This window comes from Strongylocentrotus purpuratus, unplaced genomic scaffold (assembly GCF_000002235.5).
Source record: "Strongylocentrotus purpuratus isolate Spur 01 unplaced genomic scaffold, Spur_5.0 spur5_scaffold_9, whole genome shotgun sequence".
Lineage (NCBI taxonomy): Eukaryota > Metazoa > Echinodermata > Echinoidea > Camarodonta > Strongylocentrotidae > Strongylocentrotus > Strongylocentrotus purpuratus.
In genome coordinates this window covers 20,339,800-20,361,904 of record NW_022145615.1, presented here as the reverse complement: position 1 = coordinate 20,361,904, position 22,105 = coordinate 20,339,800, and the positions used below count along the sequence as shown (strand labels likewise).

At 37.9% G+C, this 22,105-nt stretch overlaps 1 long non-coding RNA gene across 2 annotated transcripts; it reads left to right on the top strand.

Annotated features, from left to right (window-relative positions):
* Window positions 1-15,991: 15,991 nt before the first annotated feature.
* Window positions 15,992-21,431, top strand: LOC115920558. Of its 2 annotated transcripts, none has more exons than XR_004062395.1 (4): window positions 15,992-16,156; window positions 18,240-18,345; window positions 19,863-19,942; window positions 21,301-21,431. It is a non-coding gene; the product is annotated as an uncharacterized LOC115920558 (long non-coding RNA). The 2 variants fall into 2 exon arrangements; XR_004062396.1 differs by lacking the exon at window positions 15,992-16,156 and adding an exon at window positions 16,534-16,640.
* The last annotated feature ends 674 nt before the right edge of the window (window positions 21,432-22,105 follow it).

Here is a 22,105-nt window from a genome sequence, read left to right as displayed (position 1 = left end):
TCATTTCATATACCTGGGGACAAACCTTTGATAGACTTTTGGTCTTTTTTTGTTCCTCACATTTTTATATAACTTCAAGTTGATTGTTTTATTGAATTCTCTCCCACGATTTTGTTCTATTATTTTTGTCTTAATTCATCTCCTACCTCTCTTTTTCCTTCCTCTCGATCACTCCTATTGTTTCATTTCATATTGTTTATTTCTGAACTCTAAATATAATATCCATTTTCTTCGTTGATAAAATGTTACGTTAAAACGATTATCTAGTCTGGGTCGTTGGTAAGATTTTTTTTAGGCATGATTGTGCAATCACAGGATATAATACTAAGCTGGTAGAATTGTTGTAAATACTTTAATTTTTATGTTATGTTTCACTCGTTTCACGCAATCATTGAGTTATTAATGTAAATATGTATTGAAATTATGGAAATAAAAACCTCGCTTAAGGATAAAAGAAAAAATGAAGGCTGCTGCTGTTGTTGTTACTTTTTTTTTACGGCGCTTTCATTCAAAAAGCTCATATTTTGCGCCATTCATTTATAACTATTAAACAATCTTTTAGTGATTAGTCAAGCGTATTGCCCATACGTTTATAAATGTTCCAGAAGTCAAATATTGTTTAAGATAACCCAACACAGATTAATGAAGTTTGGAAACGAAAACGAGACAAATGAAGCTACAACAAAGCGAAACATATTAAAGGAAGAAAAAGCATTAATGTATGAATTGTATAAATGTGTGATAAATAATTTTTCTTAATAAGTTATCCCTTTGAGGAAGGGAATCTGAATTCTGGGGGGGGGGGGGGGGGTAAGAGGACACTTTTTTTTGTGGTCCCAAAAAATCGCAACGACTCGGCCAGCCGCTGAATAAACGGGGGGGGGGGGTGGGAAGAGGACACTTTTTTTGTGGTCCCCCAAAAATCGCAACGACTCAGCCAGCCGCTGAATAAGCGGGGGGGGGGGGGGGGGGGGGGGGGGAGGGTAAGAGGACATTTTTTTTTTTGGTCCCCAAAAAATCCCAACGACTCAGCTAGCCGTTGAATAAGCTGGGGGGGGGGAGTTCTAGGTTTTTTTAGGGGGGTTTACACACATAGAAATACTAAAGGGGGGGTTCAACCCCCCCTCCCCCCTGCGTACGCGCCTGCATAGGCCATATAAAGCACTTTTTGAGGCACACATTAAATCTTTCATTTAGTTTTACTTTGTACTGTGGTCCATTAAATAGGAACGTTGATTTCCACACCATATTTAAATTAAGGCCAACCATGAAATGAAAAAAAGCTTTTATGCTACATCTATTTTTATTTTGTTAAGGAGAAACGGACGCCTTGATTGTCATATTGATTTTGTTTTCTTTTTGTTCCAACAGATTGAAACTGATGAAGAGCTGGAAGGAGTTAACTGATGAGTAGACTTTACAACATTTCTTATATTTGCAAGATGAAGCTGAAAGTCCCAAGATTCAAGATTCAAGATTCAAGATTTTATTGTCCATAATATAATACAGAAATTTGTTTTCCATTGGTATAACATGTAATACATAAAACATAAGACAAAAACATGGTGTCGTGTGCTGAAAGCCAGAAGGGCGTCAAGACTATATAAGAAAAGTCTATGAGCAGGTACGGTCCTCTGGCTTTCAGCACAAAACATGACAAGACAAGGCCGGGGGGGGGGCCATTATGCCCCCCCCCCCCTCCACGATTTTTCTAATTGCTCGAGAACGCATATGGATGGCGTCCCGCCACTCGCTGACTTTTTTCTTTCAAGTCTTGCGCAACTTTTAAAAGAATTTTTTTGAAAATCGGACCTACGGTTACAAGGTCACGTGACCTTTTGTCCTTGCATGTCAGCCCGAAAATCGCTCATTTTCGTGATTTGTGTACAAAACATATGGAAAAGTCATTTTTCCTAAAAACAGATTAAACATGGGTTATTGGGTCTTGTTTAAAGTTTAGGTGGTTGTTTTGGGTGTCAAAATAGTTGAATTGTAGTAAGAAATGAAATAAAACATTAACAAAAAACAATGAAATACATAAGTTGAAAAAACAATGAAATACATAAGAAATTATCAAAACAAGGGATAACATAAGGAATAAGCTGGCTCTTCCAAATTTTTTTGTTGTATTATTATTCAGAATGGTCTAATATATGTAGTGAAAAAGAATGCTTAAATATGAATAATATATGATTTATGGGTAAAAATGTAAGTTTTATGACTTTATTTGCATAAATTACCCTAAATATGCAAATGAGTGAATTTTTCAAAAAATTGAAATTATCATATTATTCTATACACTTCACTTGACATGCATGCAAATTTTTGCGGCGATCGGCCGCTTCGCGGCCGAGATCTTAAGGGGGGCCATAATGGCCCCCCCCCGGCCATACTAAGACCTCAAATAGCCCGGCCTCATTAGGGTTATACATAGCAAGAATTTTAAATACAATTCTGAAACACATCATGAATAAATTCAGGTATGAATATAGATGTGAATATGAAAGTAGAATAGGAGCAGCATCACAATCGAAATACGAGCAGAAAGAAAAAGGAAAAGAGAGCTCAAGCTCGAAGGACTGATAAAAGAGAGAAATATCGGGAGAGTTGGTAAGGGTCCAAAGAGAAAGGGGAGAGATAGAGAAGGAGAGATGGCATAATTTCCAATCAGATTATAATGCATGACAGAAAAATACAACAAAATCAGCAGCAGAGCTAAACAACGGATGTTTTGACCCACAAAGGTGATAAGGTGGAAAACTTTCCAACCCAATCCCTACACGTTTATTTACTGGGTGGGTAGAGAAAAAGTTAACAAATAATCATAATCGCTATTATTTCGCTTAAAGCTGAGAATTTCGTGATACTTGTGCATTATAGATGTGCATGAAATTTGGAATAAAAGAATTTCTGTATCTGGCTCTACGAGTAATTCGTACACGCAGGCGGATTCCTGAGCGGTTAAAAGTAAAACAAGAAAATAGTGGATGTGATGGGTCTTTCATAATAAAAGTTATTTTAGTCAATAAGCGATCTTCAAAAAAACTGATAGGGGTGGTAATTCAATGCCAATAATACGTTGAGCAATTTTCCTAGGACGTTCGAGTTTAGTTTTGTCTGCCTGTGTGAGATTTTCATAAAAACAAATGAGATTAAATAGAAGAATACTTTGAATGATAGACTGATAGAAAAGATGCAAGATCGTCCTGTCAACGTTAAATTTTTTGAGCTTCCTTCGAAAAAACATCCGTTGATTAGCTCTACTGTGTACAGCGTTGGTGTTCTTATTAAATCGTAGCTTATCAATCAAGGTACCAAGATACTTATATTCATGAACGTGTTCGATTGCCTGTTCATGAATATACAAAGGGATATGATTAACGTCACCACGTCGAAAGTCTATAATAATCTCTTTGATTTTTTGAACATTCAAATATAGGTTGTGTCGATCGCACCATTCGACAAGCTGATTAACTTGACCAAAATACTCATTCTCACTATTTCCTCCCTTAATGAAACCTGTGATGGCAGTGTCATCAGCATACTTTATAAATGAACAACATTGACTGCAGGTAAATATTAAACGACCACCTATTAATTCACTAAAATGGAAATGGAACTAAGTTTATGTTGCAAGCGTATAGTGTGGAGGGTATATTTTATTCTAGTTCTGCACTTAGCACACAAATATTGATATCTTTCCTTTCTTTGTTTACAAAGAGAATACGTTTATTTTGATGTTATCAAAATAAACCCAATTGTAATAGAATGCAATAGTGTAGGCCGGAAATATGCGGCAAGCCGGTGACTACACACGATAGCGCGCCTCTTTTGTAAAATGATTTTGAGGTCAATAACCGAATGTTTCCCAGCAGGTCGGCAAATATCAAACATAGGCGCATCTCTTTGTAACCTACATTGAGGTCACAAAGCCGAATCTTTACCACGCGTGTTTTGTAAATATCAATGATAGGCGCGCTTTTGTAATACATATCGGGGTCGCAAGGCAAGTGTTTCCCACGACGTGTATTTTTACTAATCAATGGGTCATTCTCAGCTAATACTTCGTTTGAGTTGGTCGTGTTTTATTGGACTCAGAATTATACATGCTAATTGTACACAGGTTGTCGCTGTTGAACTGACTGCACCGGTTAGTTTCTATTATCACTGGGTTTCACACCAATACGCTGGATATTCGGAATTGAACAGAGAGACAGCTACACGGGATATAAGGATTAAACGGTGGAAAAGTTACACTGGATATCTGGAATTAAACAGAGGAAGAGTTACACTGGATAATTGGATCTAAAAAGAGAAAATGTTACACTAGATATTTGGAATTGAACAGAGGAGTAATTGTATTGGATAGCTGGAATTAAATATTGGAGGAAGTTACATCGGAGCTCGGATTGCGGCATAGTCGTCTAACTAGCTCGTCTGTATTGTGTGGACGACAAGATGGGGAAGTCTAAGGCGTCTACGGGACGAAAGGGCAAAGGAAAGCGGAGAGAGCCAGCGCTTCAAAACAGTGACCCGATCAGGGGGACAACGCCAGCTCCACATTCTCGAGTGACGAGACGCGGCTCGAGGAGTAACCCAGCCGCTTCGGCAGGGCGGGAGCGCCAAGGAGACCAGACTCCGACGGGGGGCCAACATCACAGAATCCCTAGAAACGGCGAATCAACCGTCTATTGTCCATCCTCCACCCGGTGAGTTACCTAGCCACAGGCTAGTCTCATCTTCTAATTCCGCAAACATATCATTCCCTAAGGAGATGGGGGAGATGGCGCAGTGAGACATATAAACTTTATGTCTGTTAATAGGTTGGACAAGGTCGGGTTGATTGTAGGCAAAGGAGATAGGGGCCTACATATAAGGTGTGGATATAATTATGGAGAGTTAGTACGATTGCTTACTTTGTTTTCAATAATTTTAACCAGCTCAGTGGGATGTTATTCATTTTCGTATAACCACGCACTTACTTGGGGTTAGTCGTGTTTCGACAAGTGATGTTGTACAATATTTAGTATGTTAAACAAGTTCGGTACGATACTAGAAATGCAATCGTGTCAGAACGATGTGCGTGCAATGACGCCTTGTTTTTACATGTCAAACGAAAGAGCATCTCTCGGACTAGGTACGCAGAGTATGAAGTAGCATTTAATGTCATGCTTGACCGATTTTTAAAAAAAGTCCGGCTTCTTGATGCTCTGCACTTGGCCACTTAGAATGTGCCTGTAAAATTTCAAGAAAAATAAAGATCGTTCTGGGGTCCAGAAGCGTGAACCCGATTTGCCCCATAGACAATGCGTGTAATGCATGGGCGGAAAACGTACAGGATCTGTATTATGACCGGACTTTAATTGTTTGTTTTTTCTCTCTCTTTATGTCACTTTATCTGACGTATTTGGTATCATGGGAAAGAGAATTTCATGGTTGTTATTGTAAAAAAAAAAAAAAAAAAAAAAAAAAAAAAAAAAAAAAAAAAAAAAAAAAAAAAAAAAAAAATTTTGTTCTATGGTAATCCTATCGAAACACGTGATGTAAAATAGATTTATAGGACAAAATTGCGTCTTCAATGACCCCCTTGACCAATTTTAAAAATCCGGCCAAGAGGTGCCCTGCGTATTGCAACTCGGAATGTCACTGCAAAATTTCCAGGAAAAAAAAAAGGGACGTTTAGGGGGTGAAAAGCAGTCTGAAAAAATGACGCCATAGCCGATACGTGTTATATTATTGGGCGGAAACTCGGCGGAATTCGTATAATGACCCTTGTTCAAATGTGATTTACTCAAAATTTTCTGTGTGAACATATACCATACTTGGTATCATTCGAAAGGGCACTTCATTGCGGTCAGTTTGACACCGTTGTCATCTGCGCGCAGTGTACTGCACGCATTAAAGGCGCTATTAAGTAACGCATAGTAAATTCATCATTTTTGGCGATAACTTTGCGCTGACGTATTCGAATTTTACCAAACTTGGCAGGCAGTTGTCACGTATATGGATACATGTGCCTGCCAAGTTTCATTGATGTAGGTATAAAGATCGTTTTTTTAGAGTAAGTTGAAGTTATTTCGGAATTTTCTCGAAAATGGCGAATTTGGAAGGCAATTTTTCTCAAATTTGGTCAGTGTTAGGGTATATAATTTTGTATATGGCTGGAAAGGACATATCTTCAAGTATCTAAATCCAAAACAGGGTACGGGTTTGCCAAGCCATTATGAAGATACGGCCACAGAGAGAAAGCCAATTCCTAAAACTTTAGAGGGCGCTATTTATGTTGTGCAAAGCCATTGGAGCGTGAAATTTGGCACGGCTATGTGCAATTATGAGATAAAGATACTGTGAGATTTAAAAACAAAACGGAATTTATATGAGAAAGTTATGGCAGTTTTAGATTGTTTAGGGGTCCATTTTTCAAGAACTTGAGATTTATTGGAGGAGTCGGTTTTAGATTTGAAATTCGAGTATGAAGATGGCATTGTGAAGGTCAAGTCATCCGTCGCAGATGAAAGGACATCTCTCAGACTATCTAGAGGAATTTGTTAAAAGTTTGTAGGATCTAGGATAGTGGGGATGGGAAGGAAGATATAACGGCCTTAAAATGGACCAGAAACGGACAAAATGGCGCCTGGACGGTCATGCATGGGTGATTTCCAAAATCGAAGAAAGTAGTGACCTTGATGAGATGTTAGAGACTATGCCTATGAAATTTGAAAGGAAAAAGACATGAGGAAAGCACCTAACTAGGAATCACAAACACTACGTGCAAAACGAATGCGATTTCCTGACGATAAGGATAAGGGAAAGGAGAATATTAATGGGGCAGAATGTGAGCGAAAACAAGGCAATGACGAAGGTCGTCATTGCGATAATATGCTATATAGAATTGAATTTGCTTCGCTTATGTAATTATGTTAGAAACCTTTGGTTCTATAAGCCCATAAAAGGTACGCCATACTCGGAAGGAATTTGGTTTTTATCTTTCTCCAAATAGGTGCCCAGGCTCACCGGGTTTGGGTGTGCGGAGACATTCTCGTGAGGCGAGCTGGTGAGCGGGCGTTTACCAGAGGCTGTCGAGACCTGGGAATCGCTGGTTGTGAGGTGGCATGGCACGGGCGAGGAGGGGCGTCGCTATACGCGATTTCCCGCGTCAATTACAGGGCCAAGTGAGGTTCGGTCCTTCTCCATCGGAGCTAATCATCCATGCGGGCTCGAACGACTTGGGGCGTTATTTTGCAAAGGACTGTCGACAAGCGGTGGATGAAGCACTGAATACAGCGCGGTCATTGTTGCCGCAATGCTACATTTCATTTTCAAGCATCTTACTCGCCTGTATTACTATGGTCATGATGTACACGTCACGTCGCAGGTCGTCATCAATGATGTGCGGAAAGGTGTCAACAAGTATGCCAGACGGAGGGTCCGGCGTATGTGTAGTGGATCATTCATAGGCCACAATTTCAATGTCCAAGAACACTGGTATTTTCACAGAGATGGCGTGCATCTGTCTGATGAGGGATGTGATCTTCTCATGGAGAACTTTGCGTCAGCGGTTCGATTTGCTCTTAATATTTGAAACTTTATTTTGTGCATGCCCTTTGTTTTATTGCGGGCAATCAGGAGTATATTGAAATTTAAAGAGTAGATTACGATTTAAAATGGTTTATTGACAGGCTGACAAAATGTAGGTCAAGAGGTTGTTTACATTTTTGAGGGAAATTCACGCGCTAGGAAATGTAATACTTTGTATTACATTGGAAGGAAATGTACAAGCGTATGTACGCTTATCAAGCAAGCGCGGAAAATACCGCCAGCAAATTACAAATAGCACGAAGGGGCTTTCATTCTAGTTATGGCTTTCATTTGAATGGACAAGAAGAAAAATGTACGGAGTCTGAAACATTCCCACCTCCTCCCCATTATCTCCACCAATAAAAGTATTTTTAGTATATTAGTGGCATAAATTAAATATTGCTTGGTGGTTCGAAGTAGCCAAGGTATACGTATTAGTACGGAAAGGATTTAGGGTTTCAGGTATGAAAGGTACGGATAGGGTTCATGTAATAAATTGGTCAGTGATTTATGAAGTTAATGCAGAGCCGGGGGCATTTGGCCTGGTCGCACATCAAGCGTCGTGCACAAAGACAGTGGGCCGTAGGGGAATTTTCCCATTGGGTTTCGCCCCTACCCGGTTTTGTATGGGTAAATCACTAATCACATGGTACTGATAAGTTTATTGATCAATAATTGTCATCCAATAATTTTCGACCCCACTCAATTTTTACATGCGAGGGGGTTGCCAATGTATATTCAGTCGAATTTGTTCGCATGTCAATTCTTAGTTTTCCGGCCCCCATTCGATTTGAATGCGGGGGGACCTAGTTGTACCTACACATTTTCAAACTCAGGGTGTCACGCTTTAATCTTAGGCATCATCCGATCTTACAGGCGGAGAGGCTGGTATATATATACGTCTATTTTCTATAACTTTAGGCATCACTCGATTTTATAGGCGGGGGGCTGATATCATGACTTAATGTATATAAGTTTAGCCTTGGCATCACTCGATTTCATAGACGGGGGGCCTAGCATTTGTAAGCATTTTTTATGATTCAATATATCTGTGTTATTTTGTTATGACACCCAGAAAATCAAAATGTGCAAAATAAGCGTCCATCTCAAAATGTTAATAGAGCCACAAAAATAACGCAAAGTTGATTGTTTGTTATTTTTGTTAGCCGTGCATAAATTTTGCCACATGCCCAGGTTCTATTTCGCTAGGCAAAAAAAAAAAAAAAAAAAAAAAAAAAAAAAAAAATTGGGTTGTTGGGATTTGGAGTTTGTTCTTTTGTTTCGTTCCTGAACTATAATCATTTCCAGTATGCCTCAAGGAGAGGAATGGCCAAGAGCGCCATGAACCGACGGTGGGGACAGGCTGCGATTACCAGATCTTGTGTAGGGAACCAATGGCCCAGGAAACTGGGCCTGCTGGGTAGAGCACCGTCTTCCCAGCTGGTCACGTGACCCGTGACCCTCGGGTTCCCATATTTGTGGAATCGCAGTCTGTCGCCTTCCGCCATTGCAAACAAATAATTATGGAAATGGTTTTATATGATTTCATATCTATGTTATGTAATAATATGTCAAGTTGGAAATATGCTACCGCAAAAACTCGAACGGAAATATGTAAATGGTTTTTGTATGATTTTATATCTATGTTAATAGTATGTCAAGTTGGAAATATGCTACCGCTAAAACTCGAACGGAATTATAGAAATGTTTCTATATGATTTCTTATCTATGTTGATAATATGTCAAGTTGGAAATAAGCCAACTCAAACGGAAGAATTAAAAGTTGAGAAAAAGGCAATAACAGCATTTTCATTGTATTTCTTATTGCAATACGTTTATTTTGATGTTATCAAAATAAACCCAATTGTAATAGAATGCAATAGTGTAGGCCGGAAATATGCGGCAAGCCGGTGACTACACACGATAGCGCGCCTCTTTTGTAAAATGATTTTGAGGTCAATAACCGAATGTTTCCCAGCAGGTCGGCAAATATCAAACATAGGCGCATCTCTTTGTAACCTACATTGAGGTCACAAAGCCGAATCTTTACCACGCGTGTTTTGTAAATATCAATGATAGGCGCGCTTTTGTAATACATATCGGGGTCGCAAGGCAAGTGTTTCCCACGACGTGTATTTTACTAATCAATGGGTCATTCTCAGCTAATACTTCGTTTGAGTTGGTCGTGTTTTTCCCTCCCTCCCTCCCCTCAATTCCTTGCTGACTTGTGGACGGGCAGGATTAGGCTCATGATTATTGGGTAGGAGGTTGTCAGGGGGAGGGGGCGGTCCTTTATTGAGAAAGTGTATATAGGGAGACCGGAGTGGTACTTGCCCGGACTGGTAGTTCTGCGTATGTCATTGCCTTAGAGTTGGGGCTTGAATAAGTGACACGATGGGGCTGTAGTAGTGGACAAGGTTGATGGTTAATTGGGCTTGTTTTATGATATTGACATCATGTTTGTTTGTTTGTTGTTGTTTTTTGTTTTGTTTTGTTGTTTTTTTTGTTTTTTTTTCCTTCGGTTTCTACATCAGATTTGCTAGGTTGCTTTTTGTTGTTTTGTTTTTCTTTTTTTTTTTGGGGGGGGATTGTCAAATTGATTATGTTTCATTATTGTTCTTTTAATGGTACACAATCTGTTAATCACTGTGTGATTTTGTTCTTTTAAGGCTACAACATTCATGGAAATCAATGCAGATTGTGGAAAGAAAAAAAAAAAAAAAAAAAAAAAAAAAAGAAAGAAAGAAATTGGGCTTGTTGTATTGACATGGTTGGTTGGTGGGGCTTGATTATTGACATGGATGGTTGGTTGGGCTTGTTATTGACTTGGATGGTTGGTTGGGCTTGCTTATTGACATGGATGGTTGGTTGGGCTTGCTTATTGACATGGATGGTTGGTTGGGCTTGCTTATTGACATGGATGGTTGGTTGGGCTTGATTGTTGACATGGTTGGTTGGTTGGGCTTGTTATTGACATGGATGGTTGGTTGGGCTTGCTTATTGACATGGATGGTTGGTTGGGCTTGCTTATTGACATGGATGGTTGGTTGGGCTCGTTTATTGACATGGATGGTTTGTTGGGCTTGATTATTGTGATGGTTGGTTGGACTACATTATTGACAGGGTCGGCCGGTTTTGGCTTATTGGCTGGAGCTTCTGTTCCGGAAGTCTTAGTATTCCGAAATGAGAGGGTTTTGTTCTTTTGTTTCGTTCCTGAACTATAATCATTTCCAGTATGCCTCAAGGAGAGGAATGGCCAAGAGCGCCATGAACCGACGGTGGGGACAGGCTGCGATTACCAGATCTTGTGTAGGGAACCAATGGCCCAGGAAACTGGGCCTGCTGGGTAGAGCACCGTCTTCCCAGCTGGTCACGTGACCCGTGACCCTCGGGTTCCCATATTTGTGGAATCGCAGTCTGTCGCCTTCCGCCATTGCAAACAAATAATTATGGAAATGGTTTTATATGATTTCATATCTATGTTATGTAATAATATGTCAAGTTGGAAATATGCTACCGCAAAAACTCGAACGGAAATATGTAAATGGTTTTTGTATGATTTTATATCTATGTTAATAGTATGTCAAGTTGGAAATATGCTACCGCTAAAACTCGAACGGAATTATAGAAATGTTTCTATATGATTTCTTATCTATGTTGATAATATGTCAAGTTGGAAATAAGCCAACTCAAACGGAAGAATTAAAAGTTGAGAAAAAGGCAATAACAGCATTTTCATTGTATTTCTTATTGCAATTCGTCCTTATTTTAATACAGGAGGTCCTGTGTGAAGAAGAACGATGTCTAATGCACATTCAAAGCACTACATGATCATACATGTAGGGTAAACACTGGAACCCTCATCACTTTTTTGTTGTAAGTGGTCCTTTTACTTCTTGAGTAATGCAGATGAAGAAGAACACAAAATAAAATTAATGAACTTCTGTTTATAGGATGTATTATGGTTGGTGTGTATCCATTATTATCACTTTTAAATTGAAGTACCTACATTGTCTTCTCTCATGTAGGATGATGCTTCTCTACAGCGGATGATGAAGGCATGCTGGTTTACAAACTCAGGAGAGGAACAAATAACAGATATTGACAGGATCATATCTAGAGATGCGAGCCTACTATACTCTTCATACGAGCAAGTGTGCTAATATACATGCAGGTACACATATCATGTAGAAAGTTATAGATCTGACAAATATAATTTTCATTGTCCATTGACTTGTAAAAGAATACTTGACTGAATATCACAATTGTGATTTAGATTAAAAATAAGATGTCAATAAACATGAAATATAAGTCTACATAACGTATGTTTCAATAGCATTATTTCCGGTACATTCTCTGTTCCAAGTTGTTTGGTCTTTTTATGTCCCATACTTAACAGAGTATTATTCAGTTATGACCACGAGTTTACATTACAAGTACATTGTACATGTACCGGTATTACTTATTTCATACTTGTCTGATCCAAGCTCCATCAGGCCTATTGTCTTAATGGGATCATCAGAAATAATCTAACATGTGGTCATTAACTAGTCTTGTAAGAAAAGTAGTTTAGGTTTGCCCACTAGAATCCCAAGTGAATATTAGTCCTTCCTCTTTTTGTCAGAGCAGGTATCAGGGTGTATGTAATTAGTTGTTGTTTATTTTCTTATACACTGTATCTTATTTCATTTTTCCATTCAACAGACTTGGGTTATCATCACAGCCCTTTCTTCTGAAAACTAGCCTACAACTTCATCGACAAATGCAGAAGACATCTACATGGGACTACGTCTTAAAGATGCCACCCTCATAAAATGAAAGAAGACAGTAGAGATGGGTTTAAACTTGAATATTTACATACTATTTATTTATTATTTGTATCATATGTTTGTAGAATACCACAATTAAAAAAGCTAATGAATTTATCATCTTGTCAACTTTCAAATAATTAAAGATAACTAATCATCAATGAATAAACATTAGCATTTTAACAATGTCAACTACCATCTTATAGGATGAAACTGAGGGCTGGGCAGAAAAAAATTTCCTTGAAATTTAAGTGATGAAGATATATCAGTCTATATCAAAGATTGAATTAATCAATGATATTTTGATTATAATTATACATGTTGAAATTCATTTACCTCAGTCTATGGACTTCTGTATATAAAGTTTTGTACATTATCACATAAACAATATTATATTTGTTATATGTTTATAATAGAAGGATTTAGAAAATGAAAACGTTTTGAATTATAGAATTACTGTTGCTAGAAGTAATGGCAGTATTGATGTGTAAGGGAAGGGGTGGTTTTCCCAGTGAAATTATTGGTATACAAATGTAAAATTAATAAAAAAAGAGAAAACTATTCTTTAAAAATAAAATTAGAAATGACATGGGCCTCCTAACTAACTAACCCTGGTACAACTTCTGTTTTTTTTTTTTTTTTTTTTTGGGGGGGGGGCATGGGCGTAGATCTGTAATTGATACCTATTGTTCAGGGGGATGATCTATTCATTCATCCCCCTGAACAATAGGTATTACGTAAGGATTGACGCCCATTTCCAGTGTTAAATTCCATTGTCTTTAAACACAAATTATGTCAAGATGTTGAAAAACAATGTTTCACTTTCCGTTTTCAAGTTAGAAAATTTGAATAAAATGAATAACATATTTTCCGATCTCTCTGGTCTCTACATTAAAAATGTTTAAAGCTCCTGCAAAGGCTGCAAAAAGGAAAAGTGAAGATAATCCAAGTGAAATGTGGACAGTAATGGAGTGAATATGGAATGGCTGATCGTAGTTGATAACGAGTAAATATAAATGAGTGGTAATAACAACTACGACTGAAAGTGAGACAGAAAGGAATTGCAACAGGTTGTTCAGTCAAGACAACAAACCGTTAGTTGCAGAAGATAATTTACGAAAGACAAAGAAAGAGGGAGAAAGGGAATCATTAAGGTACGATGAGAGTGGGTGGAGAAACACCATCCACTTTGCCACATAATTTGTTTGTCTAAAATAAGGAAACTTTATACATTAACATATTTAAAAATAGCCAGATAATGTGTTGTTATATAGCTTATAGCATGTTTGATTTAATAAAACAAAAACAGACCCAGTTATTAATAGACTAAAAAGGTAATAAGATCGAGACATTAAGAATATCAGTATTTCTTACGTTATGGCCACTCCCCACATTAAAAAACATCAACAACACAACAACGAGAGGAACTTTTAAGGTCCACTTCCAGATGCATCCTGGGTACACCAGCTGTTATACTGGTGATCGATAATACAAGTTCGAGCGCGTATTTCACCTAACGGTGATCGCATCAGAATAATCCACGCTGATTCGCTGAATCACTTGCGTTGCTAGCGCGCAGCGTGATGAATAAATTACCCATAATTCCGTACAGTAGATTATTTGACCTCTCTTATTACGCTGATACGCGCATTGTCTTTTACCATGTAGTGAACATCATTCCAGTACACTTTTCGCGGGGAGCATCCTACAGAATGCATAATTCATATGGCTCATGAATTATGCAAGGGGGGGGGGGCTTATTTTGGCTTCTAATGGATCTGGAAAAAATGGCGGAGCTTGGGGGGGGGGGGGCCTGGCTGCATGCTATGATCAGCTTTGAATTGTGTCACGGGCATGCGTAATATTATCTTTGCAGCTCAGTCATGAATATTCATGTTGCGTATACCTCTGAACCAATCAGGAGGCAGGATTTTACGCTCATAGGTAAGCCTGTTTGGGGGAAAAAATGCGCGGCCGGCTATGCAGTATGCAATCCCTGATTTTAAAGGCAGTATCCGCTAGTGAACAAGGTCATGTAAAATTAGCCTAGGTGAAAAATAGAGTATTAAATTAAAAATTTCAATTACATTATTCCAGCCGGATGTTCTGTGATAGCTTTCCAAATTTAAATTGAAAGAGATAATCGAAAAAGTATTTCATGAATAAGTCGATTTGAAAACACCATACGGCCTGCTTTTGCAGTTGATCTTGCCATTGCCCGACCTTCATAATGTACAGAGTGAGTCAGAAAAAATGTCCCACTTTTTAAAAGTTGTATTGTTTGAAGTACGAAAATTCGATCATGGGTTTCATGATATATCTTGATAGAGTTATCCTCCCAGTACATTTAGGTACCATTTTCATTTGAATCTCTGCATGCATGACTGAACATCAAACAATCTTCACAAGACTGCCAGATCTTACTTGTGCCAAGTTGCTGGGTGAGGAATAAAATAGTGTTTTGAACAAAAACAGCCAGACAGACAAAACAAACAAACACACACACACACACACGCACACACGATAGCCAACGATTGATAATGTACCTTCGTATTAAGATAAATGTTGATAATGATAAAGATTAAGATGATGACAATGATGATGATGATGATATGATGGTGGTAGTGTGAAAGATTGTCAGGGAAATGCCACTTAAACATTCAGCGATCTTGATAAAAATGAATGCTTAATCAGAAAAGGGGAAATTATGAAACAATAATTGTTACCGAGTGTGTTGTGTGTGTGCGTGTGTACGTGTGTACGTGTCTGCGTGGGTGCGTTTGTGTTTGCGTGAGTGCGTGTGATAGTGTGTGTTTGTGTGTATTTTGTAGAAAGGTGTGAATTGATACTTGATTTCTATATCTTCATAGCTTACATGCTTAGTTTTTTTCATTTGTTGATGAAGAATGTCAATCAAATGTACTGTATTTCGAGGCACATGTAAAATTATGGATCTTCAGTGACTGGTCCCTCACAAACTAGTGCTAAGCCAGTCACAGAGAATTCATGATTTCAACTGATGCCTGTCAGTGCTTGACTTTTCTTCAAATTTCATTTAAAAATCTTTTCATATTTGATAAATATAGTGTATTGGCATATGGGCTATGGTTGGAGCGTTGGATGCGTTTAACAGCGTTGGTGTATTATGTGGATTTATCATATTCAAATTCTGAATATTTTTAGCTAATTGAGTTATTGAAAAGGATGCAATTCATAGTTGTACTCGATAATTCTCACTTAACATATTCTCCCTCTCTCTCTCTCTCTTGCATAAAGAAAATATGAAAATAATATTTTGCCTTGATTAAGAAAAATTGAAAATTTTATCAGTATTAAACAGGGATAAGGAAAGGGAAGGAAATTAATCAAACATTGAAGAATCCAATTCAGTGTTCTTTCGTGATGCATAAGAATGAAAGTACATACAAAGGTGAAATAATAAATTGAAGAGCGATGATAAATCAATTCTTTGACGTTGATTGATTGAATAAAAATAATGAAACAATATGGTCTCAGGGTCATATATCTTCGAATATTAGAAAGTTTCATCCACCATCGTGTTGTTGAACACTTTTTGCAATTTAATTTGAATGCGATGACTTGTCGGTTACGAGCAGAAGGTCATTTCAGGCTTCGATATTCTATAAAACTAGAAGCTATCTAGACAGTAATTCAACAGATATCTGGGTAGAAACACTTCGTTACATCAAGCTACGAGAAAGTATATCATCATCTCACAGAATTCTACTCGAACACCGCATCGAAATCAGGTAGGACCAACATCCCTTACGTTATGACTGTTGGACACGATACGTTTTTCTGATTCCGTCAGTTTGTAATTGTATTGACAATGATATCGATTATTTAGGAGTGCTAAAACAAAAAGTACCTTATCGCTTACTAAGTAACAGAATGTAAAGAGAAACAATATACTATTAGATAGGTGAATCAATCTTTATTACTGAGGGAACAAGTATGTTTTAATGGGATCTTTTAAAAGTGGTAAGGCAGGTTAATTATCTTCCGAAGCAGCCACTATAAAACGCTTTTCGGTCGTTGAGATTAAGAATTTGGGAATAATTAATGTATATTCAGTTGTTGAGCGTAGGTCTGCATTTCTTTAGACATTTGTTCGCCTCTTGTGCAACGGGCTTTTAGTGCACATTAATCATAAGCTATGCTTTGGCAATTTTGAGGGGTACGATGGCCCAGTGATCTCGTAAACGGGAGGTCTAAGTGTGCTAGCGTCTTTTGGTAAGTCTTTAATCCACTGACTTACATTGGTATTTGCTTTCAAAATACTAACTGTTTTTAAACTCAAAGTTGGTTATGAGCGATTATTATTATTGCATGTTTGTAGTTAGGTAAAATGTACCAGAAATTGGTTAAACATTACCTAGTGTTGGTTCTTTGTCTTTTTTTGTTTTTGTTTACCTCCTATGTGTAAAATATTATCCAACTGTTTTAAAAATACTATGTCCCTTTTGCAGCCAACATAAAATTCTGTAGATTTTTGCAGGAATTATGAATATGCCATTTAGTGTATTGTATTTATTAAACTTCATTGATGTACATCAATATTCTGTTTATAAACATATAAATCACTTTACAATATGATGTAACAAATCAATATTCTGTTAGGAAACATATGTCATATAAGTCAATTTGCAATGTAATGTAACAAATCAATATTCTGTAAACATATATACCGTATAAATCAATTTACAATGCAGTGTTTATAGCAAAACAGTAGGAGAATTATATTCAGTAGAAACACTCTTTTTTCCTTTAGTAATAACATGATATAATGTATCAATTTACATCCGAAGATTTAAATATATAAAACATAAACAGCACTTTTCCAAATAAATTATAACTCATGCCATACAAAATAGGTAAATGAGGTACATGGAATGCCTAAAATAAATGACGTAATAGTACTTATACATAACTGCGACCTACTGCAGAATTAAACCAAGAGCATAAGATTGTACATTTCTACTTTGTTATTACAGTGTATCTAAAAAAATTACCCCTCATTGCAATTATGTTTTTGGTGAACGATGAAAATATCTATTACAACTTTATTGTCTAATCTCATTATAAATATGAATTTTTCTTGACTTTCCAAATTACTAGAATTTTCTTCCAGATTACTATTTTTCCTATAAAATCTACTCGTAAATCGTTGTACTTGTCACATTTGATAATTATATGGAATTCATCTCTTACAAGATTCATATTACAGTCTTCACAGAATCGTAGATTCGGGGGCGTTTTTTTTTCTGGTATTTTATATTTTCCCGTTTCATGTATGTTCTATCTGTGAAATTTAAACATTAGCAGTGTCCTAGTATTTAAATTATGCACACAAAAACCGTTTACTTTCTATATAGACTTCACTGTCAGACACTATTGAGTGACTGACTGATATCTTCGTATCTTTGGTAATAACATACCTAAAATGAGCTGTAACAGGTACATGAGCATTTGTCTACATCAATAATCCACTACTTGTAATAGCCGAAATTAAACTTATAGAATCTTTGTGCAGCACAAAACGTACGACGTACGACCGTTTTTCAAGCCCTTTTGTTTTGAGGGAAGTTCTTAATTAGTATTGTCTTTCAAATACCGTTGGAATTTGCCCCTTTTTTTTGGCCTGCAAATGGGACATAGTACTGTAAAGGGGAAGTCCATCATGATATTTTTAATAGTTTTAATAAAAGCAGAAAAGTGAGACAAACAAATTAGTACAATTTGAGCGATATCTTATAAAAATTATACATTTTTGAAGTTGTCATCAGTGAAACACACATTTGCAACAATGTTTTCGTTGATTCTTGCATATAGTAGCCGTTATCAAAAGCAGTCATGAAGTTGCTCATCTTAGCACTGGTGGTGATGATGGTGGTGTGTGTCCTTGCTGATTCAAGCGAAAACTCTGAACCTGAAAGCGGTAAGATAATTGTCAAGCACAGAGTTGAGCCATTAAAGTGTTTTTAGTTGTTTCAGTAATAAAGGTCTAAACCAGCTTGCAAATAGCTACAAAGGGCAGGGCTGAGATGATTGATATGATTCGATTGCAACCTGACTTAAGCTTGATATCATGGACCATAATGCTTATCTGGTATGCACCATTAATCAGTTGTAGAGGCATGATTTTTTTTTTTTTAATGAAAACAAATTTAAACGATAGACAACCCTTACTCAAAACCTAGCTCTAAACCTACCTGGTACTGTGTACTAAACATAACCAAGAAAATTAGCTGCCTTATCTAAATTACGTTGGTAGCTATTTAAAAAAACGTGCCTCTACAACAGTACTGATCAAAATAGGCCTACCTGATATCAATAGCCCTTTCTAAGGCGATATCTATTATGAAGCTAGTATGCCTATACGTTAAGACCATAGCATATTGAGAGAGAGAGAGAGAGAGAGAGAGAGAGAGAGAAATAGAGAGAGAGAGACACACACACACGTACGCGATCAAATGTCAATTCATGGAGCTCCAAATAGTTTCTATCCATAATTATAAAGACTGTAAACTATGTGTGTGGAACTATTTGGAGCTCCTTTGATCGCGTAAGTATGCGCTTGTTACAACTTACTATCTCTCTCTCAGAACGCTATGGTTAAGGTCCCCCCCCCCCCCACCCCTGTATGTGTTATACGTTATAGCTGGCAAGGATTGCGTTTACAAACTAACTGTTAAATACTCCCAGTGGGTTACCAAAAAAAAACTTTTAAACTTCACCTGCACATAATCACCACGATGACGACAAAACACAATCTAAAAGTCTTTAGCCTCTAATTAGAAGCAATTATTTATGGATATTATATTTTAAGCCACCGCACAGGCGACAACATTCCTGGAGAAACTGCATTATATATTTTCTTGTTAACTCTTCCTAATTGATGCAATTTTCAATGTGTATTTACAATTAGCAATTGAAGACAAATCCCCATCTGCTTCAAATCGTAGTGATCAATTGCAATAATGGAAACCAACTCTCGTACAGGAAAGATGAAGATTTCACCACTCAAAGTCTCAAACGTTTCGAAACCTGTATAAGAAAGAATTCTTTTCAAGGTTGTTTTTAAAATTGAAACCCAGACTTGAATGACCAGCATAATTATATATTATTACAATTGGATACAAATAATCAGCGCATTTAACCTATCGATGTTAGAGTTTTGTACTGAAATATGTATGTTCTAATCTTGTTTATAATGTTTATCCTGAACCTTGTAGTCTATAGTGTAACGTTTAAACAAAATTTATAAAACTACCAAACCAGCCGAAGATGTCATTTGAGTAACACATTATTAAAGAAATAAAGTTGTTTATTATTTAGGAAATATTAAATCTATCAGAATTTTGCTCAAAGATACATGTCCCGTTACTCGACGATACACATTCTACCAACAGGGTATTACTTATTGCCTTTATATCATCATGTTATTATATTTAGATGAATCGGGAGACAGGCACACCGAAGTGGAACTGCAGCCTGGTTGTACTAATGGTTGCATGGAGGATGATGGGGAAAAAGTAAGATTTACCATGAATTTCTGATAATGTATTCCTCGCCGTTTGCATTACTGTTATCTCAACATTATTATTTGTTACCATTTCTTTATCTATGGGGTAGGGATAGACGTGCCCCATCCATCCCACCGGGTAGAGACAATGTAGAAAATTCCAGAAAAGGCCAGAAAAAGAGAAAATGAGAAGGGGAAAGGACAAAAAAGAAAAGGCCTGAACCATCTTCCTGACCATACCCATATCAGTAGACTTGTAAAGTTACGGAAAGCTACCACACAAAACAAAAAATGATAGGCATAAAGATTAAAACATCTAGCGAGAAATAAAACAAAGAAACAGTTATTTTCATTTTCCTAATCATCGTGACCCTCAACGTCATGTCATGAATATTATCGTCCCTCCTGAAGCTGAGCCTCATTTAAGAATCTTAAGCTCACCAGTTGAGAGCTCTCCTAGGCAGTGGCGGATCCAGGGTGGGCCTGGGGGGCCCGCCCCCCCTCCCCCCACATTGAGAAAAAAATCATGTCAAACACGTGATTATTACCTTTTTTGGGGGTTGGCCCCCCCCCCTGGCGCTCAAGGGGGGGGGGGGGGAGGGGTGCAAACTTACAAATTTTCGAGGACCAAAAAAAAAAAGTGCTCACTACCCCCCCCCCCCCCCCCCCCCCCCCCCCCCCCCCAAAATGAGCGACTTTTCGGCCGGCGCGATTTTCAAATTTTCGGGAGCAAAAAAAAAAAAAAAAAATGTGCTCGGGAGCAAAACAAAACCCAAAAAAAATATTGCTCACTACCCCCCCCCCCCCCACCCCCCATCCCCCCCCCCCACTGAGCTACTTTTCGGCCGGCGCGATTTTCAAACTTTCGGGAGCAAAAAAAAAAAACAAAAAAAATGAGCTCGGGAGCAAAAAAAAATAATATTTCTCACACCCCCTCCCCCCTTGAGAACAAAATCATGTAAAAACACTTGATTTTTACCTTTTTGGGGGTTGAGGGGTGCAAATTTACAAATTTTCGAGAACCAAAAAAAATGTGCTCACAACCCCCCCCCCCCCTCCCCCCCCCCTTCCCCCCCCCCCCCCTACCCCCCCCCCCCCCCCCCCCCCCCCCCCCCCCCCCCCCACTGAGCGAACTCTCGATCGGCGCGATTTTCAAATTTTCGGGAACAAAAAAAAAAAAAAGTTGGGCCCCGGCCCTCCCCTAAGAAATCCTGGATCCGCGCCTGCTCCTAGGATTATATTTCCCATGTTCATGCACGCTGTATCATTATAATGGCTATATTTCAAGCGCAGACCGTTACGTTTTCATGTAACAGTTAATATTCTGATGATTAACTACGTCGCTTTCATATGTGTTATTTTTACAAGGCATCGACGGAGTAATTGGTAACGTCTAGTGGAACTTGTGAAACAACACACCATCATCGTACAATCAACGTCACTCTCATTTCATCCATGACAACGGAAGCTCATCGAAACTGTGACAGCCGCCAACCTCCCTACCCCCGCCCTCCTCCCCCCCCCCCTCCCTCCCCTCCACCCGCCATACTCTTGGGTAACGTCTAGTGGAACTTGTGCAACAACACATCGTCATCGTACGATCAACGTCACTCTCATTTCATCCATGACAACGGAAGCTCATCAATACTGTGACAGCCGCCAACCTCCCTACCCCCCCCCCCTTCCCCCCGAAAAATATATGTTAAAGGTAAAGACCAGTTTTGGAAACTCCCCCCCCCCCCCTCCTCTCACAAAATGAAATGAAACCTCTTATTACCCATCATGTGAAAGATGTGTTTTGACACATAATAATAAATAATAGATAATAGTGAACATTTATAATGCGCCATGTCTGTCAAAAATGACACTTCTGGCCCAGTTGTGTGGAAATTGTATAATTGTGGGCATACGACCATCAAGTAATTCAAAAAAGAAAGTAAAATACACATAATTTAAAATTTAACATACTCCAGGACATAATTTGCGATAATTGGATAATACAATACAAGGCATATTACAGTAATAGAAGTTATATAAGGGTAGTACAATGTAAGACATAATTAAACAAATTTTGCCGGGAAAACTGCCTACTAATAGATATATTTGGTAAATTATCATATCGATCCGGACTGGATAGATATCGCGAATGCACTTCAACATTGAACATTTGGGC